A 14,716-nucleotide genomic window follows, 5' to 3' on the forward strand; every position below is an offset into this window, starting at 1 on the left:
AGACTTATCCAAGTGGGAGACTGTTGGATTAGTGTCTAAGCCCGTAACTATATTTGGTATGTACTTGACCCGGTTGTGGATGGTCCTTTTGGGTTGCCTTCACCAAAGCAACTTGATAGGATGATTTATGGAGAAAGAGGATTAATTGTGATTTATTAATATATTATATGAATAATATATTAAAGGAGAAATCATATTGTTTAATTAATATTAGTCAAGAGTTAATTGATAGTTAGTTTTGTGACTAAAAGACATTAATTAAACTTAGGGGACTGGAATAGTAATTATAAGATAATTGCAATTGGGCTATGGATCACCTTGGAACATAGGTTGGACGAATTCTATGGGAAGCCCATAAGGAATTCGTCCAAGGGGTGTTCTAAAGGGAGTCCATGGGCTGCTTAAGGCCTAAGCAGTCAGATTAGGGTTTCCTAGTTGAAAACCCTAATGACCTAACTATATAAGGACCCCTAAGCCCCCAAAAACATGGTGAACTCTTTTGGAAGAACCCTAGGACGTTTTTGGTGATCCTCCTCTTTCTCATGAGTCATTCTCTGGCTCTTTGTGTTTGTAAGCCATTAGAGGAGTGACACTTGTGACTCTAAGCTCCAAAGAAAGAAGATTGAAGAGATTGAAGCCATTCTACAAGAGGTAATCATCTAGTTCTGCTCCTATATGATAATTTCGAAATGCATATGCTAGATTAGGTTTCTTGAGTCTTGGATGAATTGCATGTACAATAGAGAAACCTAGATCCAAGCATTAGGGTTTGCATGAGCACATAGGATGTTCTTTTGGCTCAAACCCATCAGCCCAATCTCCCACCAAAGCCAAAAGATAGAGCTTTCCAAATGACATTGGAAGCCGCAAAGGATGCAGCGGATGTGGCTTCAGGTACCTTTCTTGTAAATGGATTGCCTGCCAATTTATTGTTTGATTCCGGAGCGAATTACTCCTTTATATCACATAAATTTGGTGAAATACTAGCATTGCCTATAGAAAAACTTGATGATGCCCTAATTGTAGAAGTTTCTAGTGGCAAATTCATACCTGTTAGCGATTGTATTAGGAATATCGTCATCGACCTGAACGGAAACGGATTCCTTGAGAAGTTGTTACCCATTGAGTTGAATGGTTTTGACATTGTTCTAGGAATGGATTGGCTTAGCGCCAATGATGCCGAAATAGTGTGCAAGAAAAAGATAGTAAGGGTAAAGCCGCCTGGAAAAGAGTCGTTTATGGTATACGGAGAAAATCACAGAGTAAATTCTGGAATCATTTCCCTAATGAAAGCCAGAAAATGTTTATCTAAAGGATGTACCTCATACTTGGCATTTGTGATCGATGCTAAGAAGGAGAAAAAGGATATGCAAAGTATATCAGTGGTGTGTGACTATCCGGAAGTTTTTCCTGAAAATCTTCCTGGATTGCCTCCTGATAGACAAGTAGAGTTTAGAATAGACTTGTTACCAGGAACAACACCAATAGCAAAAGCACCATATCGATTAGCACCGACGGAGATGAAGGAGCTTATGACACAACTTCAGGAGTTATTGGACAATGGTTTCATTAGACCTAGTTCATCACCCTGGGGAGCTCCGGTGTTATTCGTGAAGAAGAAAGATGGGAGCATGAGAATGTGCATAGATTATAGAGAGCCGAACAAGGCAACAATAAAGAACAAGTACCCGTTGCCGAGGATTGATGACCTGTTCGATCAGTTGCAAGGTTCAAGCTATTTCTCGAAGATCGATCTTAGGTCAGGATATCATCAGCTAAATGTGAGAGAGCAGGATATTAAGAAGACTGCATTCAGAACAAGATATGGACACTACGAGTTTTTGGTTATGTTGTTTGGACTAACCAATGCTCCAGCAACATTCATGGATTTGATGAACAGGGTTTGTGAACCATTCCTTGATAAATCTGTGATAGTGTTCATATATGATATTTTGATTTAGTCAAAAAGCAAGCAGGAGCATGACAAGCATCTGTGTGAAGTGCTAGAAGTTCTGAAAAAGGAGAAGTTGTATGCAAAGTTCTCCAAATGTGATTTTTGGATTCAAGAAGTCTAATTTTTGGGTCATGTGGTTAACCAAGAAGGGATTATGGTTGACCCAGCTAAGATAGAAGCTATAACAAAGTGGGAACAACCAAAGAGTCCTACGGAGATCTGAAGCTTTCTAGGATTAGCTTGATATTACCGAAGGTTTATCCACGACTTTTCTTCGATAGCTGCTCCATTGACAGCTTTGACCCACAAAGGAGCTACTTGTACTTGGAGTGAGAAGCATAAGGAAGCTTTTGGGAAGCTAAATAAGAAATTGTGTGAAGCACCGATTCTTTCTTTACCTGAAGGAGTTGATAACTTCGCAGTTTATACGATGCATCTGGAGTTGGGTTAGGTTGTGTTCTGACCCAAAGGGATAAAGTAATAGCATATGCATCGAGACAATTGAAAGAACATGAAAAGAACTACCCCACTCATGATTTAGAGTTGGCAGCGGTAGTATTCGCCCTAAAGATATGGAGGCATTATCTTTATGGCACAAAGTGAAAACTTTTCACTGATCATAAGAGTCTTCAGTATCTCTTTAATCAGAAGGAATTGAACATGAGGCAATGATGATGGCTAGAGTTACTCAAGGACTACGACTGTAAGATACTTTACCACCCTGGTAAAGCAAATGTTGTCATTGATGCTCTTAGTCAGAAGGTAAACTTAAAAAGAAAAGGCCAAGAGCGTTGAGAATTGAAGTTGTCTCGACAATTGTGGAAAGTATCAAGAAAGCTCAGGAAGAAGCTTCAGAGAAAAATGACCGAAAGGAAGAACGTTTGGGCAAAACGTTAGTGTTTGATATAAACGGTCAAGGACTGAAGGTATTCCAAGATAGGATTTGGGTACCTAAGACGGGAGGAATAAGAGATCTTCTGATGGAAGAAGCTCACAAGACCATGTACTCGATTCATCCGGGCAGCACGAAAATGTATAGGGATCTGAAACCCTACTACCGGTGGCCGACGATGAAGCTCGATGTTGCAAAGTATGTGGCCGAGTGTGTGACATGTGCGAGAGTTAAGGCACAACATCAGAAACCGTATGGGAGTTTAGAACCTTTACCTGTACCCATGGGTAAATGGGATGATATTACCATGGATTTTGTGACTAAACTGCCCAGAACGAAGATCGGTCACGACATGATTTGGGTGGTCGTTGATCGATTCATAAAAAGTGCACATTTCATAGCAACCAATGAGAACTGTTCTATGGAAAAGCTTGTAAAGGTTTGCGTGAAAGAGATAGTGAAAGTTCACGGTGTTCCTTTAACGATTGTATCAGATCGTGGTAGTCGTTTCACGTTGAGGTTTTGGCGAAGTCTACAAGAGGAATTGGGTACGAAATTGTGTATAAGTACAGCCTACCATCCGCAAACTGATGGTTAGAGCGAACGAACGATTCAAACATTGGAGGATATGCAACGAGCGTGTACCGTGGAATTCCAAGGTAACTGGGATGAATATTTACCTCGGGTAGAATTTTCCTATAATAATAGCTTTCACTCGAGCATCAAAATGGCACCTTATCAAGCTTTGTATGGACAAAAGTGTCGAATGCCATCGTGTTGGCTTAAAGCCCGGGAAAAGCAGTTTATGGGACCTGAGATAGTTCATCAAACTGCTGAAAAGCTGAAAGTGATTAGGGAAAGGATGTTAGTAGCTCAGGATCGTCAAAAGAGCTATGCTGACAAGAAAACACAACTGATAACATTCGAAGTTGGAGATTCGATTTTACTTACAGTCTCGCCGTGGAAGGGACTTATAAGATTTGGTAAAAGGGGAAAGTTGACTCCAAGGTTTATTGGACCGTTTAAAGTTCTTCAGAGGATTGGGAACCAAACTTACAAGCTAGAATTACCAGAAGAACTAGATGGTATTCATAACACTTTCCATGTGTGTTATGTTGGATTAGGTGTCTAAGCCCATAACTATTTTGGTATGTACTTGACCCGATTATGAGCATGGTCCTTTTGGGTTGCCTTCACCATAGTAACTGATAGGATGAATTAAGGAGAAAGATGATTAATTATGATTTATTAATATATTATGTGAATAATATATTAAAAGAGAAATCATATTGTTTAATTAATATTAGTCAATAATTAATTAAGAATTAATTATGTGGCTAAAACAGATTAATTAAATAAAGGGGACTGATATTGCAATTATATGATAGTTGCAAATTGGGCTATGGATTCTTAATGGAAAGGGCATTGGACGAAATCTATGGGAAGCCCATATGAATTTCGTCCAAGGGCTTTCTAGAAGGACTCCATGGGTTACTTAAGGCCTAAGCAGAGAATTAGGGTTTCACCTGCAACCCTAGCAGCCCACACAAGTATATAAAGATCCCTAGGGCTCCCAAAAACGTGGCGAAGCATTCATTGGAGTATCTTGGGCGTTTTTGGTGCTCCTCCTCCCTCTCCTAAGTCATCTTGTTGCTAGTGGTGTTTTTGACTCCATTAGAGGTGCAACATTTGAGGCACTAAGCTTTCAAGAGTCAAGATCAATAAGGATTGTGATTGTTATCGCTACATAACAATCAAGATATGATGTAAACCCTAATAATATGTTTAATTTGATTATACTATGCTAGATGTAGGGTTTTTCAAGTCTTGGAAGATTATTGCATGTATAACTAGAAGAACTAGATCCAAGCATTGGCGTTTGCATGTACACCATAGGAATGATGTAATGCTAAAACCCATCAGTGGTATCAGAGCCTAGGGTGTTCTTCTATCATATTTGATGCATTGTATGTTTGTTCAAAGATTCAAATCATTTTTGTGGCTCTCTGACTGACAGACTCGGCGAGTCCCCAGAGGTACTCGGCGAGTCAGATGAACTCGGCGAGTCCTTTGAGTGACTCGGCGAGTCGGAGTGTCGGACGGAGGGAAATTTGGGTTTTTTTTTCCTGTTTTAACTTGGGATAATTACCAAAATTGTTTTTCATGAATAAGATCTGATTTTATTGATTCTATGTGATTATCCTTGTCAAAATAGAAGATATTTGTCAAATAATTAAATAACTATTGCCTTATATGATAAATCTTATTTATTTGAATTATTTGATCAATTATCTTGCATGAAATTGGAATTAGGTCAAATTTAGATAATCACTAATTATTTGATTAAATAAAATTATTTGTAATTTGATCTATATGGTTTTGAAAAGTTTCAAAACTTTCCCTCAAGTTTTGGAATTTAAATTTTTTGATTAAAGGTTTAATTTTGAAATATTAAATTCTAAAACCCTAAAGTATTGAAAAGTTCAATTTACACCCTTATGGTTTATTAATTTAATGAAGAGCTTAATTAAAAGAGATAATTAATAAATCACAATTATATGGTTTAAGATTAATCAAATTAAAAGTCTAATTTATTAATAGTTTAAACCAGTTGGTATTTTAAAAGTATAAAATACACCTTATACTATATAACATTTAAAAGTTTAACATATTATATATGTATGAGTAAAAGGTCAATCTTACCGTTAGTAGGCCTCATTCACGAAGCTGGTCATTAAGGGGTGTTTAAGGAAATTGCCTATAAAATGGCGATTGAATGGGTATCTACTCTTACCAACCGCACTCTTGACTAGTGGAGGGTCGTTAGCCGAACGGGTAGGATAGAACACAATCTTCCATTATAAGTATAATGTAATGCAAGTAACTAAACCCTTTATAAATTCCCAAATCTTAGTTACTTTAGGAAAAATGTGGAATTGGTGCTAACCCATGAAATTACACTTTGCACCTTGTCGAGACGTTAGTGGGACGTGTGTGGTTAACCGACACACTAATTTGGGATTGGAAAGGTTGGCAGAGGGTGACTCGATGTTTGTCATAGATCAACGGAGCGTGCGTGGTTAACCGGCACATTGATTAGGTGATAGTGTCACTGAGGGTACCAAGTATATTTGCATGGTTATCCACACCTTGTTTGTGATCCTCGTCATCCCAGTCACAAACATGAAGGGCACAATCGAGATTAAACATGTCATTGAAAAGTTCAATGAATCTCAAAAGATCTAGGAGTTTCAAATTCATTTAAAACTTAAACCTTAAAAATTTTCGTTTTTCATGGTGGAAATTGGTAAATCGTCATTTACCTATCTTAAATGTTCTGCAATTTGGATTATGGCATCCCTCTTCCAAGTTGTAGAATATTGTGTTGGGTCCTAGCCTTAATATCTCATTTGGGTGTTTTAGTAAGGACTCAATCAACTAGCTTGAATTTCTCCCATTTTGTAGATGTCAAAGTCTAACAACTATGGTCTTCCTGAATCTGTCGGAAAACGTTTTCCACTTGAAGATGATGTTCCACGATTGGATCATGGAAATGAGAATCATGCTTCACTACCTCCACCTCCTCCAATAGTTCCCCCTGACCCACAAGTTCGAAGGCTTGAAAAGTTCAAGATCACTCAAGCCCTATTGGCAAAAAGACATGAAGATGGGAAGTCTGTGTGTGCACACGTATTAGAGATGAAGTCACACATTGACAAGTTGAAAAATGATGGGTGTTGTTTTCCCAGGGAAGTTGGCTGTTGACTGGGTTCTTCAATCACTTCCCGAATCATGTAGTAAATTCATTAGAGAGTACTATATGATGGATCACGACGTGACCCTCATTGAGTTGACTTATTTGCTTATTATTTCTAAATCAGCAATGGTTTGGCGCAATGGTAAAGCAAATGTGTCTGGTAAGTCAACCTCCCAAACTTCTATGGACATTGATGGCAACATCGGAAGTCCAGAAAAGTTTTCTCTACGCAAGAGAAAGGTTGAGTCTGAGATTGTCCCGTGTGCTATTCCGAAGAAGTCCACTTGTTTCTATTGCCAAGATAAGGGGCATTGGTTACGAAGCTGCCGCAATTATCTGAAGGATCGCGAAGATGGGAGAGTCAAGCTGTATGACTCTGCTTCAGGTAAAATCCACTATCTAACTCTATTAAGTTCCTATTTTTGATTCTTAATACATGATGTGATAAGATTGAATTTTGATGTTTTGTATGATCGAAGAAAAGAAAGGAAGCTTAAAGGAAGAAGTGAGCTAAGTCTGATCGTGAAGAAATGGATTTCGATCGCATGATTCAATGATCGGATTTTTGAGCTGCTACTTAGAGCTGTGAAAGATTGCTTAGGAATATGTAATAGGATAGTTTTCATTTGAATTTTCGTTGTAAGGACAAGTTTTCTGCACCTTTTTATAAATAAAATAAATTTTGAGTTTTGTCTTATTTATATCCTTGCAATGTCTTTTGTGAAAATTGATGCTTGTGTGTTTCTATTATAAGCAATATTAGGTGGATGTGATTCTTAGTTAAGTTATTTATGGTAGTGTCGTAATTTTCTAAGTAAGGAAAGATTCCCATCGCCCAAGTTTCAATTGGACAGAAACTTGGAATCATACAACTGATATTGAGTGGTGTATGGAAATCTTGGTACTTAGGAAATTAAGACTAATTCCCTGTTCACATAAGTATGTGAGTCAAGTGAAGGACTAAAGGGTCTAGTACACAATGTTGTGTGCTGGTCGGGTCCACCATAAATAACAATGAAAGCTATTCGTCATGTTTTACTAAAGGTTTAGTAAATATGGTTATGCTTATAAGATTAAGTGTAATTCTGAAATATTGGAAAAGTTTCAATGTTTGGCAAAATGAATAAGAAGAATCAATTGGGCAGAAAGATAAAAGTTTCTCTAATCTGAAAAGAAGGGAGAGTAATTTTGTATCGTGTTTTATGATCGTCTTAGTGATTCAGAACCATATCACAATTGATCCTCTAAGGACAACTTAGCGCACAAGTATGTCTAAGAAGAGGAATCAGGAATCGTTGAAATGGTTAAATCAAAAAGATGAGTCATACTTCGTTCCAAAATCAAGTCTTAGAGTTGTACTCCAAGATTGTGTATTGAGTGAAATGTCTTAAGTGAGTAATACATCTAGAATTGTTTAGACACACATGTGAGTTATCTAAGGAAAGGTTTATGAGTTTGAAAAGCTTAGATAAAGGTTTATCGAAGCATCTGGTATTAGAAATATAAACTAAGGAAGTTAATAAGTATTGATTTCTAGAAGTCCACCTGTTTTCTGAATACATGTCAAAGCTAGTGGGAGCATAAGTGTTATGTTGGTAAGAAGATAATCATCATGTTAGTGGGAGCATGATTATTATTTGAAGTATTGCAAGCTAGCAATATTAATTATAGAAAAAAAAAGTTTTTACTTTGCAAAGTTGCAGGGGTCGAAAGGTTGTTTTGCTATAATTAAGGGAGAGAATATTATACTTCGTTTCAAAATCTAAAGGCTTGGATCGAGAAATTTTAATTAAATTTAGTCAAAGGACATATATGGATGTTATGTTGAAAAAGATTCAACATAAAGGAATTCTATATATGGCAATATTATAGCAAGAAACTGGTAAAGTATCACGTTTTTCATTATGAATCGTGTCCCATACGCTTCGGGTATAGGATCGATTGCATATGCTGTAATATTTGACCATTCTAAAATTTTCCAAATGCCTAGGGCATTAATAGGGAAAATGACTAGAACCGGAATTGACTAAAATAGTTAAACAACTGTGAAGAACGATCTAATGTTCACTGAGGATTGGTCGCTTGTAGGCAGTTGGAAGTATAGTATTGGATGGACCATATTTGCATTATTATGAATAGATAAGATTCTATTAATAATGAGTTGTCATATGGCAAATATGGAAATGTTTCCATTAATGGGAGTTGGATATTAAGAATCTATGTCTAGATTAGAAACTTTTATGCAAGAAGGATGTTCAAAGGAATGTACTTTGAATGTAAGACTTCGTATCTGTGGAATTGTCTTGTAACAATGTCCAATGGAGCACTTTGTAATATCATTGGCAAAGTCTTTGTGACTTTTGTGCTGTGATATTACAAAAGGATAATTGCATAAAGTATTAGAATCTAACATATTCTAATAGTGGCAAGAATTTTGTATTCTTACACTAACGATAAGGATTTAAGAATTGTGAAATGAGTATCATTGGAAATGTGTTCAATTGATCTATTTCACAAAGTAAGGACCATAGGTAAACATAGTATGTATGCTTAGAGCATGGGATAGCTAATGATATAATTCAAGTATTAAGTTGATTATCCGAAACATTATACAATGAATAATGTGTAATCAATATGGTGACTAAATAAACTGTGTTTTATTTATACTCAAAAGTTTGAGATCATATTGGATTTGATTATTCTTGTGTTACACTTTGCATGTTTTGACTTCCCGAATAATAAGATTATTCAAACCTTCCAAAATCGATCATACTTTGGAAGTAGGTATGAATGAAGATTGTCATGAATCTGACTGTAGATTGTCTAAAGCGTTTTAGACATAGCAAAAGTTTGATGCAGTGTTCATGAGTACTCCTGTAATAAGATTAGAGTATTGGATTAACCCCACGCTCACTTGAATCACTTCATGGATTTTATCACGAGTGAATAGTGAGACGATAATATCTTATATTCTTGAAACCGATACGTGTGAGTTGTAATTTGCAAGTCAGTTGCACATTGATAATATGTAAACGCACCAGTAACTTGGTGTTATGAAACATATTGTTGTGTGTCATTTATGAGTAGGTACAAGCGAACATTTGAGTCAAAGTTTATCCGTTCCTTTTTCCCAATGTGGGATAAAAGTGATATATGTGGGCCCCTCGATGATTTAGTGATGACACCCTAGAGTGCTTGGCCAAGTCGGGACTAAGTTGATGTGTTCAATTGTAGCTTGTTGTCATTCGTCATAAATCGAAAATCAGGAAACAACACATGAACAGAGAGTATGATTAAAATCCATGTCTCAGTTCATACGATATCTAGAATGGAGGAATATACGATCCCTTATCTAAAGGATGTGTATCTGATAAGATCAGAGTTGACAACAGCTTTTGAAATCTACGATTGTTGATCAGATTCTGAAGTTGTACTTGCAAAATAGTTATTAGACTTATCCAAGTGGGAGACTGTTGGATTAGGTGTCTAAGCCCATAACTATTTTGGTATGTACTTGACCCGATTATGAGCATGGTCCTTTTGGGTTGCCTTCACCATAGCAACTGATATGATGAATTAAGGAGAAAGAGGATTAATTATGATTTATTAATATATTATGTGAATAATATATTAAAAGAGAAATCATCTTGTTTAATTAATATTAGTCAAGAATTAATTAAGAATTAATTTTGTGGCTAAAAGAGATTAATTAAATAAAGGGGGACTGATATTGCAATTATATGATAGTTGCAAATTGGGTTATGGATTCCTAATGGAAAGGGAATTGGACGAAATCTAAGGGAAGCCCATATGAATTTCGTCCAAGGGCTTTCTAGAGGGACTCCATGGGTTGCTTAAGGCCTAAGCAGAGAATTAGGGTTTCACCTGAAACCCTAGTAGCCCACACAAGTATATAAAGACCCCTAGGGCTCCCAAAAACGTGGCGAAGCATTCCTTGGAGAATCTTGGACGTTTTTGGTGAGCCAGGAGGCTCCTTAAATAGCTGAGGGATCTAGGGTTTAGGGAAAACCCTAGTTATCCTTTGCTTAGGGCCTAAGCAAGATCCAAAGGCCTTATTTGGACCCCTTGGACGAAATCTCTATGGTTTCCCCTAAGAATTTCGTCCACCTCCTTCCAAGGGGGTTCTGGAACCTTCCACTCAACTATTAGTTAATTGCAAACTAGTCCCTGCACTTTATAATTAATTCTTTTAACCCCAAAATTAATTCTGATTAATTTCTGGCTAACTATTAATTAAACGTAATGATTTCTAATTAATATATTAATCTTTTAACATATTAATAAATCATTTATATTAATTCATTAATCTTATAAATTAATATCTATCCTTTCATAATTTCCTTGTCCAGTTGCTAGGTTGAGGGCAACCCAAAAGGACTGTGCTGTTATCAATTCAAGTACATACCAATTATAGTTATGGGCTTAGACACCTAATTCATCTTGTTGCTAGTGGTGTTTGAAACTCCATTAGAGGTGTAACATTTGAGACACTAAGCTTTCAAGAGTCAATATCAATAAGGATTGTGATTTTTATTTCTACATAACAATCAAGGTATGATCTAAACCCTAATAATATGTTTAATTTGATTATAGTATGCTAGATTTAGGGTTTTTCAAGTCTTGGAAGATTATTGCATGTATAACTAGAAGAACTAGATCCAAGCATTAGGGTTTGCATGTACACCATAAGATTTATGTAATGCTAAAACCCATCATGTTATTTGAGGAAGTTCACTGGAGATGTTCCCGACATAATTCCAATTTCTGAATTAAGGTTGGATGAAAGCAAGAGGTTAATCGAAGAACCAGAAGCAATCGTTTACCGTAAGACTAAGAAGTTGCAACATAAGATGGTCGATTTAGTGCTTGTGCGATGGAATCATACGATTGGACCAAATCTCACTTGGGAAACGGAGAGTGACATGATGAGTCGCTATCTGCATTTGTTTGATGATGTATGATTCCGGGGACAGAATCATCCTAAGGGGGAGAGAATTGTAACGCCCGTGTTTCTAGGCTAGGCACTAATGATGATGTAATAGTCTAGGCCAACCTTTGTAACTTGTTTTGAAATAATAAGATGTACTATTTGATTATTATGTGTTTTATGCTTAATGATTCTAATTTAATGAATTAAGGATAAAAATAAGCGTCGAAAATAAATGTTAGACAAACCTGATATCTATGAATAAAGTTGTAGTGGTTGAAATAAGGATTCTGGAGATATAAAGAATACCGAAATCCAAGTTATAACGAAGAAGTTATGACATGTCGAAGTTTTGCGACAGGACTGGCATGACGTTGTGTGGACGTAAAAAGTGAATTTACGATAAAGTAATTTTTAGCCTTAGCAATTTAAACGAAAGTCGTAGTGTTCGTTAAACTTAGAGCGTGCATAAAAAGAATGCACAAATCTGACTTCGTATGAGGAAGTTATGATTTTTCTAAGTTTCAGCTTAGTAGTAGACAGCTAAAAACTCAAATTTTAGATCGAGTGATTTTTATCCGACACAACCTAAACGAGAATCGAAGGTCTCGTCAATATTAGTACAACGGTAAAAAAACAGACGAAAACGGACGTCAGATGAAAAAGTTATGAATTTTTAACGGATTTTCCTGTCCCGGTCTTTAAAAATAATAATATTAAATATAAAGTCAAAATTATCCAACTGAGTCTAAACAAAAGTTATAGAGTATAATCTCGCCTACGCGTGCATATAAAGAACGTCGAAAACGGAGCTCGTATGCGAAAGTTATGAATTTTTGAAGTTTGGGGCACAAAAACCGAGAATTTTCGCATGCTAGGCTCGGACTCGGCCACGTAGCACCTTCGCATGCGAGACGCGTGTCCGGTCTGTGGCATGACCAAAGCGAGCCAGGTCGCCCTTCCCTTGCGAGCCGCCCCGTGTCCGAGCATGGTGAGTCATTCGAAGCGAGGTCCAACCAGCTGCTGACGCGTGTTTCTTCATTGGCGAGCCCGAGGTCCGACACCTGGCCCCTCGCATGCGAGCCGCGTGTCCCTCCCTTCCCCCTTGGAACCGAAGCCTCGCACCCTATATAAAGGGAGGTGCGAACCCTCCCGGTTTTGGTTGGATTTTTGCACACTTTTTCACTTTAAACCTTCTTTCAAGCTATTTTACATCCCCCGAAGCTCCGGGATCATACCTAACACCTGAAAAACATTTAGAAGTGTCTGAAGACCCCGAAAAATTTATCTTTTCGGTTTGAAGCTCAGCCCTTGCAAGGCCCGGTTTTCATTTAAAGCTCCCGATTTCATCGGAAACGATCGTTTTAAGAAACGAAGTGTTGCCCGATTATCGTTAAATCAAGTGAGTGTATAGTCACTTTCATCTTACACATAGATATTAAGTATTTTCTATAAAATACGTGCTATGTGTAATTATATTGATTGTTTATTTGAGATGGTTGTTGAATAGATGTTTTATACAAGTTCTAAACGGTATATGTATTTTTATCTACAAATATGTTGGGTAAAACATGGGTAGATGAAATAGTTTATGTGTGTTAAAATGATGAGAGGCCTCGATATTGTTATTGTTTCAGTCATCTAGCGGAGTATATATGACGACCACAGACTTTTCTAGACAGCCCAATGGATCGCTAGCAGGCTCGCAACCTGTAGGTGTTTGTGAACTTAGTGTTCAATGGTATACTCCATCCCCCACATGGTTGCCTTATTTGACATAAATTGCTGAGGAATCCCTAAAACAGTGTTGTCACCCCGATTAAAATCCTTAGGCTAGGTCCCTTATGATAAGTGTTTAGGGACGTAAAGTGATGATAACGGGAACGGGTAATCAGGGTTATTGTTGTTTGATGAAATTAATAAATTTATTGTTGGTTGATGAAATTAATGAATTTATTATTATTGGTGGGTTGAAAACCCTATATGCTCACCAGGCTCCAAAGTCTGAACCACTCAGCTTTTTATATTAAATGTAGTGGACCCAGAGCATAGTTGGATGATGACGAGAGATTTTTGGATTATATGCCAATAGTTGTAAATAACTGTTGCAAGACTTATAATATACTGTTTATGCTTTTGGTCTGTATCGGAACATGACATCCCGATGTCTTGTTATATAATGAAAATATATTTTTTAAGAAATGTTTTGATAAATTTTTATTATATTTTGTTTTGGGAACAAATTCCGCAACATCTTTTTGAAGATTACTGTGATTTTATTTTAAAAGCATAAACTAAATTGGTCTTTTCTGGCCGAGAAATTTGGGGATGTCATATGAACAGGTTGCTGTTTCATGTCAAAAGCTGGAAATTTAGTTTAGTCATTCGTTTACATGTTTGAAGTATAGAATAACCGTTTTTAGAACATACCCTCAATTGATTTTTGATTTTAAAATTATTTGATGTCATTTTAATTGACTTAAAAATGATATATATATATATATATATATATATATATATATATATATATATAATATTGAATTTAACTCTGTCTATAGAATATAGAAAATTAATTAATTAGTATATAAAAAAATATAAATATAAAATATAATTTAAATGAATAAAATGATTTGGTTACGATATAAGGGATTTTATCTAATGAATTATATATATATATATATATATATATATATATATATATATATATATATATATATATATTTAAAAATATTACGTGCTCAATAAATACTAATAAAATATGTTATCTAGGTTACTGAGTGTCTGATATACTATTAATAATTGATAAAAACTATCAATAAAGATGATCTAAGTTATGAAAATGATGTTTTTTATTTTACTTAATATTTACCAAAAATGTTTATGATCCATTTATGATAAATATTTTAAAATAAGGTTTTTAATTAATTGGCCATAACAATAGTTAAAAGTAATACTCAATCAAATAATCAATTTTTAAATTAACTAATCATATAAATAGTTAAAAATAACACTAAATAAAAGATTGAATTGTATTCATGCGTAAACCGCATGTAGAGACCATTGCAAAAATTGATTGCAATATATGTTTATCTTATCATATTGTTCAAAAAATTAAAATTTTGCATATCTACATAATATAAGAATTACTATTTCGTAGCTAACATT

This window comes from Lactuca virosa, chromosome 5 (assembly GCF_052849685.1).
Source record: "Lactuca virosa cultivar CGN04683 chromosome 5, Lactuca_virosa_CGN04683_v6, whole genome shotgun sequence".
NCBI classification, from domain to species: Eukaryota; Viridiplantae; Streptophyta; class Magnoliopsida; order Asterales; family Asteraceae; genus Lactuca; species Lactuca virosa.